General features: G+C 39.5%; 1 protein-coding gene across 24 annotated transcripts in view; it reads right to left on the bottom strand.

The window, feature by feature from the left end:
- The window catches only part of CNOT1 (CCR4-NOT transcription complex subunit 1), a 104185-nt gene that overhangs the window by 79471 nt on the left and 9813 nt on the right, over positions 1-14901 (bottom strand). For 9 of the 24 annotated variants that reach the window (XM_072750090.1, XM_072750096.1, XM_072750092.1 and 6 more), the window contains exon 2: positions 1278-1395. The exons of the other annotated variants lie outside the window; for them this stretch is intronic. The gene's annotated coding sequence lies outside the window, so the exon portion shown is untranslated. The remainder of the gene's footprint in view (positions 1-1277; positions 1396-14901) is intronic. 24 annotated transcript variants of the gene reach the window in all.

Raw genomic sequence — 14901 nt, 5'->3', positions numbered from 1 at the left:
AATTTTTAAAAAATTTTTTAAAAAGAGGAGGAGCTTGAAAATGTGCCAAGATGTTTTGTTCATTCTAAATAACACATGAATTGTTTGTATCTATCCATTACTTGCAACTAAACTAGCCTGTTATAAATCTTAGAGAAGTCTCCTTCACATTCTATTCATAGCATATTTTCTGTATCTGACTAGTAAGACATCCAACTTTGAGGGCCTACTCTAAGTTTACAAGCAAAGGGCAGCCCCGGTGGCACAGCGGTTTAGCGCCGCCTGCAGCCAGGGTGTGATCGTGGAGACCCGGGATTGAGTCCCACATCGGGACTCCTGCATGGAGCCTGCTTCTCCCTCTCTGCCTGTGTCTCTGCCTCTCTCTCGCTCTCTCTGAATGAATAAATAAATAAATCTTTAAAAAAAAAAAGTTTACAAGCAAAGAGAGGACTCATCGGACTGTTAACAATAGTATTAACTGTACAACCTTTCCTAAAATTCAAAATAAATAAAGTATCCCTCCAGATATAGAAGTTCTTTTTGCCTCAAGAACTCCAAGGACACAGATTTTCAGGGAAGTCTATCTCAGCAAAAGGAAAAAGTAAAGTAAAAGAGTAAAAAGTAACTCTTTAGGGGCTCCTGGGTGGCTCAGTTAGTTAAACGTCAGACTCCTCATTTTGGCTCAGGTCATGATCTCAGGTGGAGAGACTGGCTAGCCACAGGCTCCCAGCTCAGTTAGGAGTCTGCTTAAGATTCTCTCCCTGTGGGGATCCCCAGGTGGCTCAGTAGTTTGCACCTGCCTTCGACCCGGGTTGTGATCCTGGAGTCCTGGGATCGAGATTCACATCAGGCTCTCTGCATGGAGCCTGCTTCTCCCTCTGCTTGTGTCTCTGCCACTCTCTCTGTGTCTCTCATTAATAAATAAATAAATCTTAAAAAAAAAAAAAAATCTCTCCCTATGACCATCCCCCTGGCTCCCACAAGCTCTCTCTCTCAAATAAATAAATAAATAAATCTAAAAACAAAAATCATTTCTTAGTTGAGTCTAATGAAAGCCCTAGAGTATACAATGAAACTACAAGACTTTGTTGAAAGAAATCAAATATGACACAAACAGCCACCCAGAGGGAGCCTGCTTCTCCCTCTACCTGTCTCTCATGAATAAATAAAATCTTCAAAAAAAAAAAAAAAAAAGGACACAAACAAATGGAAAGACATATGTTAATGGGTTAGAAATAGTTAATACTCTTTTTTTATTTTTTAATAGTTAATACTCTTAAAATGTACACATCACTCACAGAGTTAAGCATCTGACTCTTGATTTCAGCTCAGGTCATGATCTCAGGATTGTGAGATGGAGCCCTGCATCAGGCTCTCCGGTGGGCATGGTGCCTGCTTAAAATTCTCTCTCCCTCTCTAAAAATTAGTAATTTAAAAAAAATTTTAAATTAAATGTCCACACCACCCAAAGCCATGTAGATTCAACAAAAACCCTGTGAAAATTCCAATGGCATTTTTCACATAAATAGAAAAACAAAAGTCCTAAATTGGTATGGAACTATAAAAGATCCTCAAGAGCCAAAGCAATCATGAGACATAAGAACAAAACCAGGGGGACACCTGGGTGGCTCAGCGGTTGAGTGCCTGCCTTCGGCCCAGGGTGCAATACTGGAGTCGCGGGATTGAGTCCCACATCAGGCTTCCTGCATGGAGCTTACTTTTCCCTCTACCTATGTCTCTACTTCCTTCTCTTTCATGACTATATAAATAAAACCTTAAAAAAAAGAATAGAGAGTACATACAGTCAACTAAAAACTTGATAAGGGAAGCAAGAACAACCTATGGGGAAAGGACAGTGTCTTAAAATGGTGCTGGGAAAACTGGATAAATCCATGCAGAAAAATGAAAACAGACCTCTATCCTAACACCACTCACAAAAATTAACTCAAAACTAAACAGAAGACCTGATACCAAAAAAATTCCTAGAAGAAGGACACCTGGATGGCTCAGGGCATGATCCCGGAGTCCCAGGGTCTGGTCCCGCATGGGGCTTCCTGCATGGAACCTGCTTCTCCCTCTGCCTATGTCTCTGCCTCTCTCTCTCTCATGAATAAATAAATATTTTTAAAAAAATTCCTAGAAGAAAACGCACAAAGGATACTTTTCAGGGCCAGTCTTGGCAATGATTTTTTTTGGACAGGATGCCAAAAACACAAACCACCAAAGAAAAAAATAACAAACTCAACTACATCAAAATTAAAAGCTTCTGCACAAAGGAAACAATTGACCAAATGAAAAGGCAATCTACAGAATGAGAGAGAATATTTGCAAAACGTGTACCAGATAAAGGGTTAATACACCCTTTTTAATTACAAAAAAATTCCTACAACTCAGTAACAACAAAAAAAGTCACAATCCAGGGGCACCTGGGTGGCTCAGTTGGTTAAGCTTCTGCCTTTGGCTCAGATCATAATCCCAGGGTCCTGGGATCAAGCCCCACATCGGGCTCCCTGCTCAGTGAGTAGCCTGCTTCTCCCTCTCCTACTCTCCCTGTTTGTGTTCTGCTGTCAAATAAATAAATAAAATCTTTTTTAAAAATAACAATCCGGGCTGCCCGGGTGGCTCAGCGGTTTAGCGCTACCTTCAGCCTAGGGCCTGATCCTAGAGACCCGGGATCGAGTCCCACATCGGGCTCCCTGCATGGAGCCTGCTTCTCCCTCTGCCTGTGTCTCTCCCTCTCTCTCTCTGTCTCTCATGAATAAATAAATAAAAATCTTTTAAAAAAAAATCACAATCCAATTAAAAAATGGGCAGAAAACCAAAAGATGTCTTTTTCCCAAAGACATCTGCAAAGGTGCTCAACATCACTAATCATCAGGGAAATGCACACCAAAACCAGGATAAAACACCATCTAACACCTGTAAGAATGGCTACAACAAGAAAAGGGCTGGAGAGGACATGGAGAAAAGGGAACCCCTATGTACTGCTGTTTGGACTCTAAAGTGTTTCTACCACTATGCAGAACAGTGTAGATCCTCAAAAAATTAAAAATAGAGGTGTCTGGCTCAATTGGTAGAGCATATGACTCTTGATCTCAGGGTTGTGAGTTCAAACTCCACATTGGGCATGGAGCCAACTTTAAAAACACAATAATAATTAATAATAAAACTACCACAGAACCCAGTAATTCCACTTCTGGGTACATATCCAAAGGTAATGAAAACAGGTTACTGAAAAGATACATGCACTCCCATGTTTACTGCAACATTATTCACAATAACCAAGATATGAAAACAACCTGGATGCGTGGCTGGCTCAGTTGGTAGAACGTGTAGATTTCGGGGTTCAGAGTTCAAGCCCCACATTGGGTAGAAAGATTACTTAAAAATAAAATCTTAAAAAAATATATGGAAACAATCTAAGTGTCAACAAATGAATGGAAAAGATGTGGTGCATATATACACTGGAATACTTTTCAGCCATGGGGGGAAAAAATACTGTCATTTGTGACAACATGAATGGCCTTGAGTATATTATTCTGAGATAAATCAGACAGAATAAGACAAATACTGTATGATATCGGTTATATGTGGAATCTTAAAAACAACTCTGAAACAGAAAACATATTGTGGTTACCAGAGGTGGGGAAGGGGGTTATAAGGATGGGGGTGGTGAAATGATAAAGGTGGTCAACAGATTAACTTTCAATTATGATCAGTAAGTCTCAAAGATATAATGTATGGCATGGTGATTAAAGAGTAAATCTTAAAAGTTCTCATCACAAGGAATAAAAAATTCTTCTATCTATGGGTGGTGGTAGATTTGTTGTTGTTCTTATTGTTGTTTTTAAGTAGGCTCCATGCCCAGTGTGGAGCCCAGCATGGAACCCAATGCAGGGTTTGAACTCATATCCTGAGATCGAAGACTTGAGCTGAGACCAAGAACCGGACTCTTAACTGACTAAGCCACCCAGGTATTCCTGGATAGTGGTAGATGTTAACTAGATTTATTAGTGTTCATTTCACAATATACAGAAATACTGAATCATTATGTTGTACACCTGAAACTATTATAGTGCTCTATGTTGACTCTACCTCAAAAACAAAATAAATAATTTAAGTACCAAATGACAAAACAGAGTGAGGGGCACCTGAGTGGCTCAGTAGGTTAGTGTCTGCCTTTGTCTCGGTTCATGATCCCAGGGTCCTGGGATCCAGCCCTGCATCAGGCTCCCTGCTGCACGGGGAGCCTGCTTCTCCCTCTGCCTCTGCCTGTCATTCCTCCTGCTTGTGCTGTCAATAAATAAAAATCAAAAAAAAAAAAAAAAAAAAAAGAGTGAAATAGTCATAACCAGGAAGTGAAGACATGAGTGTTTAAAGGTACAAACTTGTGATTTGTAGGTAAGTCTTGGAGATCTAATACACAATACAGTGATTATATACAACAAAACTGTATTATAAACATTAAACCTGCTAAGAGAAAAAAATAAATAAATAAAATAAACCTGCTAAGAGACTAGAAAAAAAAAAGATTTATTCATGAGAGACACAGAGAGAGAGGCAGACACACAAGCAGAGGGAGAAGCAAGCTCCATGCAGAAGTCTGATGTGGAACCCAATCCCGGGACTCCAGGATCACACCCTGGGCCGAAGGCAGATGCTCAATCATGGAGCCACCCAGGCGACCCAGAGACTAGATCTTAATTGTTATCACCATTAAAATAATCATTTGAAGTGACAGAGTATTAGCTAATGCTACAAAGGTATGAATGTAACAAATCACGTGGCACAACTTAAACTTGTATGTCAACTATATCTCAATTTTTTTAAAAAGATACCCTACTGGCGCCTGGGTGGTTCAGTGGTTGAACGTCTGCCTTTGGCTTGAATGATGATCCCAGGGTCCTCAGATTGAGTCCCGTATCAGCCCCCCTCCCGCCCCCACGGGGAGCCTGCTTCTCCCTCTGCCTATGTCTCTGCCTCTCTGTCTCATGAATAAATAAAATCTTAAAAAAAAAATTTCCCTAGATAGAAACAATGACATCCCAAAAGCAATGCACCCATGTAACTCCTAAATCTTGGTTTCTGAACACTAAAAAGCAATGTTTTCTTAGAGAAATGACTAATTCCAAGAGTCTGGATAATAAATACAAGTGAGTTTGCATCCATTCCGTGACAAAAGGAAACACTCAAAAATCCAAGAGGGATATGTCAGAAAGATACAAAAGCCAATTAAAGGCAGTCTCACTTAATTCTGGGTCCATCTGGACATCGAAAAAGGACTTATATTATGACCAATGACCAATTGTGTATTTTGCCCCCAGTGCAACATCATTTAGAAATGCCTAAAGGAAAAAAAAAAGAAAAAGAAATGCCTAAAGGGGGAGCAAAATTCAAAATAATGTGCATTTTTTACTATTGTCAACCAATACATTCTAAATTCTTAATTTATCAAAACATATCATTTTGGGGGGCACCTGGATGGCTCAGTTGCTTAAGAGCCCGATTCTTGGTTTTGGATCAGGTCATAATCTCATGGGTCATAAAGTTGGCTTGGGATTCTCTCCCCCTGCCCCTCCCCCAACTTGCACACAAGATCAGACACCCTCTCTCAAATAAATAAATCTTAAAAAATATATATCATTTTTGAATGCATGCCAGTGAATACACAAGTTTATTATTTGGTGTCACAAATTTCTTTCTACATGTTTTAAGTTCTTCATATATGTACAGATATAAAAAATCTAATGCAGGGCACTTGGGTGGCTCAAGGGTTGAGTGTCTGCCTTTGGCTCAGGTTGTGATCCCAGGGTCCTGGGATCGAGTCCCACATTGGGTTCCTCACAGGGAGCCTGCTTCTCCCTTTGCCTATGTCTCTCATGAATAAATAAAATCTTAAAAAATAAAAACTAACACAATTAAATATTCTAACATAAATATAAGATTAAAACAACAATGTGTTACTTAATCTACAATTTCAGTAAAACACTATGGGTAAAAATGTCCTAACAAATCATAGCATAAAAAAAAACTGAATACAGTAAATGAGAATCCCTGAATCCATGATTATACTTAAAAAGGAAGATGTACCTTTTACTGAAAGATGCCAGCAAATAAATTGAAAAAGTATGAAAGAAAAATAAAGATACCATTTTGTAACACCTGTAACCTGTATAAAAGTTGATTCAGGCAACTGGGGCGCCTGGGTGGTTTAGCTGGTTTAAGCATCCAGATCGTGATCTGATGGTTGTGGGATCAACCCCTACATCAGGCTCTCTAGTCAGCAGGAAGTAGGCTTGAGATTCTTTCTCCTTTCCTTCTTCTACCCCTCCCTTCACTCACTCACGTGTGCATGCAGCACACCTTCTCTAAAATAATCTTTTTTTTTTTAAGTTGATTCAGGCCAAAAATTACCAATGCCTAAAAAACATCAGGTGAAAGAGTGCTGGGACATTTGCACACTATTACCCAACAAATTACCTACTAACTAGAAAAGGAAAAAATGTCCCTTTACAATACACCCTGTACTGAAGGCGGCACTAAACCACTGAGCCACCTGGGCTGCCCTACAATACAGCTATGGCAGTCACTACCTTAACCAAATGAGTAACCAAATGTGTTATTCTACTGATGTGTTGCAATATGAAGTTATCACCTTGACGTATTCTTGCCAAAAATAATTACCATAAGCCTAACCATACCTCCATACATATCAATTCCCAGGAAATAAAGAGGTTAAAGGGACAAGTTTATAATACACATGAGACTCTAACAAATATATCCAAATACTGGTTCATTCTACCAAGTCACTGGCCTGCACTTGTCAAAACATGAGCAGGGAGAGAAAAAAATGGGGTCTGTTCTACATTACGAAACTAAAATAAAGCTCCTCTATAGGGAGCCTGATGCAGGACTCAATCCCAGGACCCCGGGATCATGCCCTGAGCCAAAGGCAGACGCTCAACCACTGAGCCACCCAGATGCCCCTCTCAATTGTATTTTAATTTTTAGAACTATAAAGTAGTTTTTACAAACTTAAAGTTTAAGATAAGTAATAGCAATTTTAGGGGATGCTTGGGTGGCTCAGCAGTTGGGCTCAGCTCAGGGCGTGATCCTGGAGTGCTGGGAAAAAGTCCCACATCAAGCTCCCTGCATGGAGCCTGCTTCTCCCTCTGCCTATATCTCTGCCTCTCTCTCCCTGGGTCTCTCATGAATAAATAAATAAAATCTTAAAAAAAAAAAAAAAGTAATAGCAATTACTTTTTGTAAAACTTGGGCATCTTCTAACCAGAGCTTCCCCAAAAGGGTAGATCTTTAATGAGTAGGAGGTAGCACAGAGAATTAAGAATCTTCTAAGCCCTCAAGACAGTCTCGTAGAGCAGCTAATCCAGTCTACCTTCTGATAACATCAGGCAAATAGCAAGTATTTAGCATAAGCACAGTGGATGAGATATTCTATCACCTCATATCTGCTTTAAGAGTTTGCTGAAAAGTGAGCAGCTGGGGCACCTTGGTGGCTCAGGGGTTGAATGTCTGCCTTTAGCTCAGGTTGTGATCCTGGGGTCCTGGGATCGAGTCCCGCATTGGGCTCCTCCCTCTGCTTGTCTCTGCCCCTCTGTCTCTCATGAATGAATAAAATCTTTAAAAAAAGGAAAAAGAAAGAAAAAGAAAATCTTTAAAAGGAAAAAAAGAAAAAAGGTGAGCAGCTGCCAGTCTTCAGTGGAGCTGTAGAAGTTTATAAAACATGTAACAAGGAGCATAGCCAGGCTGGACAAGATGTGACTAACTGGTGCAAAGTGATGATAGGCTGAGTGGCAGGTTCTTTTCTTTTTTTTTTTTTTTTAATTTTATTTATTCATAGAGACACAGAGAGAGAGAGAGGCAGAAACACAGGCAGAGGGAGAAGCGGGGTCCATGCAGGGAGCCCGACGTGGGACTCAATCCCAGGTCTCCAGGATCATGCCCCAGGCTGCAGGCGGCACTAAACCGCTGTGCCACTCAGGCTGCCCTGAGTGGCAGGTTGAGAGAAGGAATTAAAACTCACATCTCTTGTCGTCTATGTTTTAGTGTCATGTGAGATAGCTGTAATGCCTTACAATGCTGCAATGTAAACAAATTCTCATATTAAACATTTTTCAGGGGGCAGCCTGGGAGTCTTAGTGGTTTAGCACTACCTTCAGCCCAGGGCGTGATCCTGGAGTCCCAGGATCGAGTCCCACGTCGGGCTCCCTGCATGGAGCCTGCTTCTCCCTCTGCCTGTGTCTCTGTGCCTCACTCTGTGTCTCTCATGAATAAATAAAATCTTTTAAAAACAAATAAATAAAATAAAAATAAACATTTTTCAGGGACACCTGGGTGGCTCAGTGGTTGGGCGTCTGCCTTTGGCTCAGGGCATGATCCCAGAGTGCTGGGATCAAGTCCTGCATCAGGTTCCCTGCAGGGAGTCTGCGAATGTCTCTGCCTCTCTCTCCCTCTGTCTCTCATGAATAAGTAAAATCTTTAAAAAATAAATGAAGAAGGACAAACATATGGTCTCATTCATTTGGGGAATATAAAAAATAGTGAAAGGGATTAAAGGGGAAAGGAGAAAAAAATGAGTGGGAAATATCAAAAAGGGAGACAGAACATGAGAGACTCCTAACTCTGGGAAACAAACTAGGGGGGGTGGAGGTGACTGGGTGACGGGCACTGAGGGGGGGCACTTGATGGGATGAGCACTGAGTGTTATTCTATCTGTTGGCAAATTGAACACCAATAAAAAATAAATTTATATATTAGATAAATAAATAAAATAAAATATAAAATAAATATAAAAAATAAAATAAAATAAAGAAATATAAAAATAAAATAAAATATAAAAAATATAAAAATAAAAAATAAAATAAAATAAATAAAATAAAAAATAAAAATAAAATAAAATAAATAAATAAAATAAATAAAATTAAATTAAATTAAGTTAAATTAAATTTAAAAATAAAATAAAAAAATAAAAAAATAAAAATTAAATTAAAATAAAATATAGAATAAAATAGAATAAAATAAAATAAATAAAATAAGATAAATAAGATAAGATTAAAATAAAAAATAAAAATAATAAATAAATAAATAAAATAAAATAAAATAAAATAAAATAAAATAAAATAAAATAAAATAAAATAAAATAAAATAGCAGCCCAGGTGGCTCAGGGGTTTAGCACTGCCTTCAGCCCAGGGTCTGATCCTGGAGACCTGGGATCCTGGGATCGAGTCCCACATCGGGCTTCTTGCATGGAGCCTGCTTCTCCCTTTGCCTGTGTCTCTGCCTCTCTCTCTCTCTCTCTCTCTCTCTGTCTCTCATGAATAAATAAAATCTTTTAAAACTAAATAATTATACAATAAACAAACATTTATCATTACTTTTACATAATTATTTTTACTGTTGGGCTCAAATATTATTTACAAATTTTTGAAATTATTACATTTTGTTAAAAAGAAGAAAGCCATTACCTTTAAATATTTCAATTTGGGGGCACCTGGGTATTGCAGTCGATTGAGCGTCACTCTCAGTTTTGGCTCAGGTCAGATCTCATGGGTCCTGGGATTGAGCCCTGTGTCGCCTCTGTACTCAGGGGAATCTACTTGAAGATTCTCTCCCTCTGCCCTCCCTCTACTTGCTTATGTGCACACTCACTCTCCCTCATATTAGATCTTAGGGACCCTGGGGTGGCTCAGTGGTTGAACATCTGCCTCTGGCTCAAGGCATGATCCCAGGGTCCAGAGATGGAGTCCCACGTCGGGCTTCCTGCATGGAGCCTGCTTCTCCCTCTGCCTATGTCTCTGCCTCGCTCTCTGTGTCCTTCATGAATAAATAAAATCTTTTGTAAAAAAATAAAATCTTAAAACTCTCCTCTGCCCCTTTTCCTGCTTATGCACCCTCTCGTTCTAAGATAAATAAATCTTAAATATTTCCATTTTAAATCTTTGAATGGATCTAAAAAGGTCTTAAATATAACACCCTTATTTGTGCAAATGAGACTTCCCTTTGAGGTCAACTATCAATAATTTGGAGATGATTAAAATGTACATAGGCTTTTCAAACATAAAACCATCATAAACCTGACTGCAGAAACAAGCTCAAATTCATTCAACTTTGAAATTATTTTTTAATTGGACAAATTTACTATTATCCCTTATTTTTATCAGGATTATATAAAATGTCCCAAATGATCTCCTTCCATTTCACTACAGGATTACTTTATAAATACCTTCATTTGCTAAAGATGGCACTCCTATTAATACAAACACTTGAGCCTAGCTCTAAGCCATGTGACTAATTATTTACTTTTTGTTTTCTAGAACACCTACCTCAAGGGGCTTAACAGAATAAATATAGATTTTACTATAGTGCTATGTAACTAAGGCAATTATATATAAGAATTGGGAAACAAGGGGGCACCTGGCTGGCTCAGTCAGAAGAGCATGTGATTTTATTTTATTTTATTATTATTATTATTTTTTAATGATAGTCACACACACACACAGAGAGAGAGAGAGAGAGAGAGAGAATGGCAGAGACATAGGCAGAGGGAGAAGCAGGCTCCATGCACCGGGAGCCCGACGTGGGATTCGATCCCGGGTCTCCAGGATCGCGCCATGGGCCAAAGGCAGGCGCTAAACCACTGCGTCACCCAGGGATCCCGAGCATGTGATTTTAGATCATGGTTTTGAGTTTGAGCCCTATGGTGGATGTAGAGATTATTTAAATAAATTGGGGGGGGGTGGAGCTTAAAAAAAAGAATTGGGAGATGGGAGAGACCGATTTAAAATGCTAAGCACCACCTTCCATCAAAAAAATTAAAATCCTTAAGTACAGAACACTGTATTTTAAACACTCTGTATTCTTATGCACTTTATTATTTTTTTTTTTTATAAAATTTTATTTGTTCATGAGACACACAGAGAGAGGCAGAGACACAGGCAGAGGGAGAAGCAGGCTTCATGCAGGGAGCCTGATGCAAGCATCCCAGGACTCCGGGATCATGCCGAGCCAAAGGCAGACACCAACCACTGAGCCACCCAGGTGTCCCTCTTACATACTTTAAAGACTGAGAACCACTAAACTTACTAATAGCTCTGGGAAATGTTTTTAGAAAGTATATCAGGGGTGCCTGGGTGGCCCAGTGGCTGAGCGTCTGCCTCTGGCTCAGGTCGTGATCTTGGGGTCCTGGGATGGAGTCCTACAACAGGCTCCCCGCAGCCAGCCTGGTTCTCCCTCTGCCTCTCTGGGTCTCTCATGAATAAACAAATAAAATCTTTAAAAAGAAAAAAAAAAAAGAGAGAGAGAGAGAGAGAGAGAGAGAGAGAGAGAGAGAGAGAGAGAAAGTAAGTATGAATACCAAACTGGGGCACCTGGGTGGCTCAGTCAGTTGAGTATCTGACTTCAGCTCAAAGTTGTGATTCAGAGTCCTGGGATCGAACCCCGCATCAGGCCCTGCACTCTGTGTGGAGTCTGCTTCTCCCTCTCCCCCTTCCCTCTACTCCTATTCTCTCTCATATAAATAAATAAAACTTTTTTTTAATGGAATATTAAACCTTAATGTAATCTCTAAGACAACCAGGAAAGTCCTTCACATCTATTCCTTTTCCCCTAACATCCAGTTATGCCAAAAATATCTCTGTAAAAGCAATTTGGTGTCCCACTCACTTATGCCAACAATCTTGGTATTATCTCCTAACTTGCTCTAAGTATCAACAGGTACTTCAAGAAGCCAAAGAGGCCAGATCCAAGGCTATCAGTTTTTTAAAACTCCAAATGCCAATATTAAAAATATATGGGGATACCTGGGGTGGCTCAATCAGTTAAGCATCGAACTCGATTTCGGCTCAGATCATCATCTCAGAGTTGTGAGCCTCCGTAAGATTCTCTCTCCTTGGGATACCTGAGTGGGTTCAGTGGTTGAGCATCTGCCTTTGGCTCGGGATGTGATCCCAGGGTCCCAGGATCGAGTCCCACATGAGGTTCCTCGCAGGGAGCCTGCTTCTCTCTCTGCCTGTGTTTCTGCTTCTCCCTGTGTCTCTCTCATGAATAAATAAATAAATCTTTAAAAAAAATAATAAAAAGATTCTCCCTCTCCCTCTGTCCCCACCCCCACTTACACATGCTCTCTCTAAACATACATATATATGTATATATGTATATGTACATGTATATGTATATGGAGGGGCGCCTGGCTAGCTCAGTTGGTGGAACGTCCAACTTTTGATTTTGGAGTTTTAAGTTCAAGCCCCCTGGTGTGTGCAGAGATTATATAAAAATAATCAAAAAAAAAAAAAAAAACAGAACAAATACTTAAGTCTACCAACACTACAGACTGACCTTGAAAATTCTTACCAACTCTTAAAAGTAGCATTCCAATTTATAAGTCATCAAGCTGAGAGATCTCTTTTCTCCAACTACGGCAATGCTCTACATCGGTACTGTCCAATGTGGCAGGTACTAACCACATGTGGCTCCTTAAAATGTGTCTAGAGTGACTAAGGAACTCAGCTTTCTTAAAAATTTTATGTAATTTTAACTAATCTTAGTATAAACTAAAAGGCCAACATGTGGGTAGTGGCTACCATATTATACAAAGTTGTAAATTTCTAATGATCCATATAAGTCAAGAAAGGTAGCTTATTCTAGCATCCAAAAACAACCAATACGAATTTTCCTAGATGCCTCACTTTTCCCCTTGGTTTCCTTAAAAGAAAGAGCTCACTATTTCCTATGGGACTTTATAACCAATAACTAAATACCAACTCAAAACAAAATACTCATCCTGGTATTTAAAATTCCTTCAAGAGGCAGGGATTCTAGATTTACAGTACATAGTTCTAAACCCAAAATGTTGGTTCACTTATTAAAGTCTTAATTACTGTGTACAAAATAGAGCAACTTATCGAAGTATAATCACAACAAATACACAGAATTGTTCTAATCATTTTTCATATATTAACTTAAACCTGTTAAACTCTTTGTGAGAAAGGTATTATATCATGTTTACAGATGAAGAGGACTGCCTGGCAGGCTCAGTTGGTAGAGCATGTATGTGACTCTTGCTCTCTGGGTTTGGAGTTCAAGCCCCACTTCAGTCCTAGAGCTTACTTTAAAAAAGAAAAACATACATACATAACATATGTATGTATGTAAAGAATAGTTTGACTTACCATTACTAATAAAATTTTAAAGACAAATTTTTTTCTTGGGGGGGTGGCGGGGCACAGAGGGCAAGAGATAATTTTAAGCAGCCTCTACGTCCAGTGCAGCATCCAATGCCAACTCAATGCAGAGATTCTTTTTTTTTTTTTAAGATTTTATTTATTTATTCATAGACACAGAGAGAGAGAGAGAGAGGCAAGGACACAGGCAGAGGGAGAAGCAGGCTCCATGCAGGGAGCCTGATGTGGGACTCGATCCCTGGTCTCCAGGATCACACCCCAGGCTGAAGGCGGCGCTAAACCGCTGTGCCACGGGGGCTGCCCTCAATGCAGAGATTCAGTCTCACAACCCTTGAGATCATGATCTGAGCCAAAATCAAGAGTGGGGTTGAGCCAACCAACTAAGTCACAGATACCCCTAAAGATAGTATTTAATAGAACTTTAAAGAACTGGACAGTAGAGGTAAGATAAGCCCTTGTACTGTACCTTCAAAATCACTGTCTAAATCACTGTTTCATTTATTTAAAGATTTTATTAATTTATTTGAGAGAGAGAACATACAAGCATGGGGAACAGCAGGCAGAGGGAGAAGCAGGCTCTCTGCTGAGCAGGCAGCCCAACGCAGGGCTGGATCCCAAGACCCTGGGATGATGAACCAAGCCGACAGCAGATGCTCAATCAAATGAACCACCCAGGCAACCCTAAATAATTGTTTTAATACCAACTCCTAAAACAAGCCAACCCTGATCTAAGTAACTCCAACCTTACATAAAGTATAAAGAGTAAGAGTTTTAGAATTCTAAAGCCCCAATTTTGCACTGAATACTCAAGAGTCATCTTTAATTCATTTCCTTTTCATCCAGGAAATGAACTCTTTAAAAACATATCATGTGAAAATGGCCTACATATCCATCAAAAAAGGGCACTGGTTAAGTAAACCATAAAAAGGAATATTATGTAATAACAAAAAAAAAGTTATAAAGATTGGAAATTATCTATTGGGAGGAAAACAAGTTACAGAATATATATATATATATATATATACACATATATATATATATATATATATATATCTCCTTATATGCAGATATCTAGAATGATACAAAAATAACTATCTGAAAAGATAGGTGAAAGGAGCTAAGGGGGGGCACCTCGATGGCTCAGTCAGTTGAGAGTCTGCCTTCAGCTCAGGTCATGATCCCAGGGTCCTGGGACAGAGCCTATCACACTACAGGAGTAGGCTCCCTGCTCAGCGAGGACTCTGCTTCTCTGTTTCTCTCTGTTCTTCCACCCACTTGTGTATGGATGCATGTTTGCTTTCTCTCTCTCTCAAAAGAAAAAAGAAAAGAAGCTAGGAAGAGAATTGAACTTTCTTTCCTACTGAAACAGAAAAAAAAATTTTTTTTAATTTTTATTTATTTATGATAGTCACACAGAGAGAGAGAGGCAGAGACACAGGCAGAGGGAGAAGCAGGCTCCATGCACCAGAAGCCCGACGTGGGATTCGATCCCGGGTCTCCAGGATTACGCCCTGGGCCAAAGGCAGGCGCCAAACCGCTGCGCCACCCAGGGATCCCTGAAACAAAAAAAATTTTAAGACAAAATACCAAGTCAACTAAGTTTTGCATATTCCTAGATTCTCTCTAGGACATCCTTTTAAATGGAGATCATTCACCTTCTCACTGAGCAGCAGAGTTAACACAGAAGGTCTGAGATTGCTATCCTTAGAAAGACATACCAGG

This window comes from Vulpes vulpes, chromosome 2 (genome assembly GCF_048418805.1).
Source record: "Vulpes vulpes isolate BD-2025 chromosome 2, VulVul3, whole genome shotgun sequence".
Classification (NCBI taxonomy): domain Eukaryota; kingdom Metazoa; phylum Chordata; class Mammalia; order Carnivora; family Canidae; genus Vulpes; species Vulpes vulpes.
The sequence above is the reverse complement of the archived record's forward strand: the minus strand, read 5'-3'. Positions and strand labels throughout refer to the sequence as shown.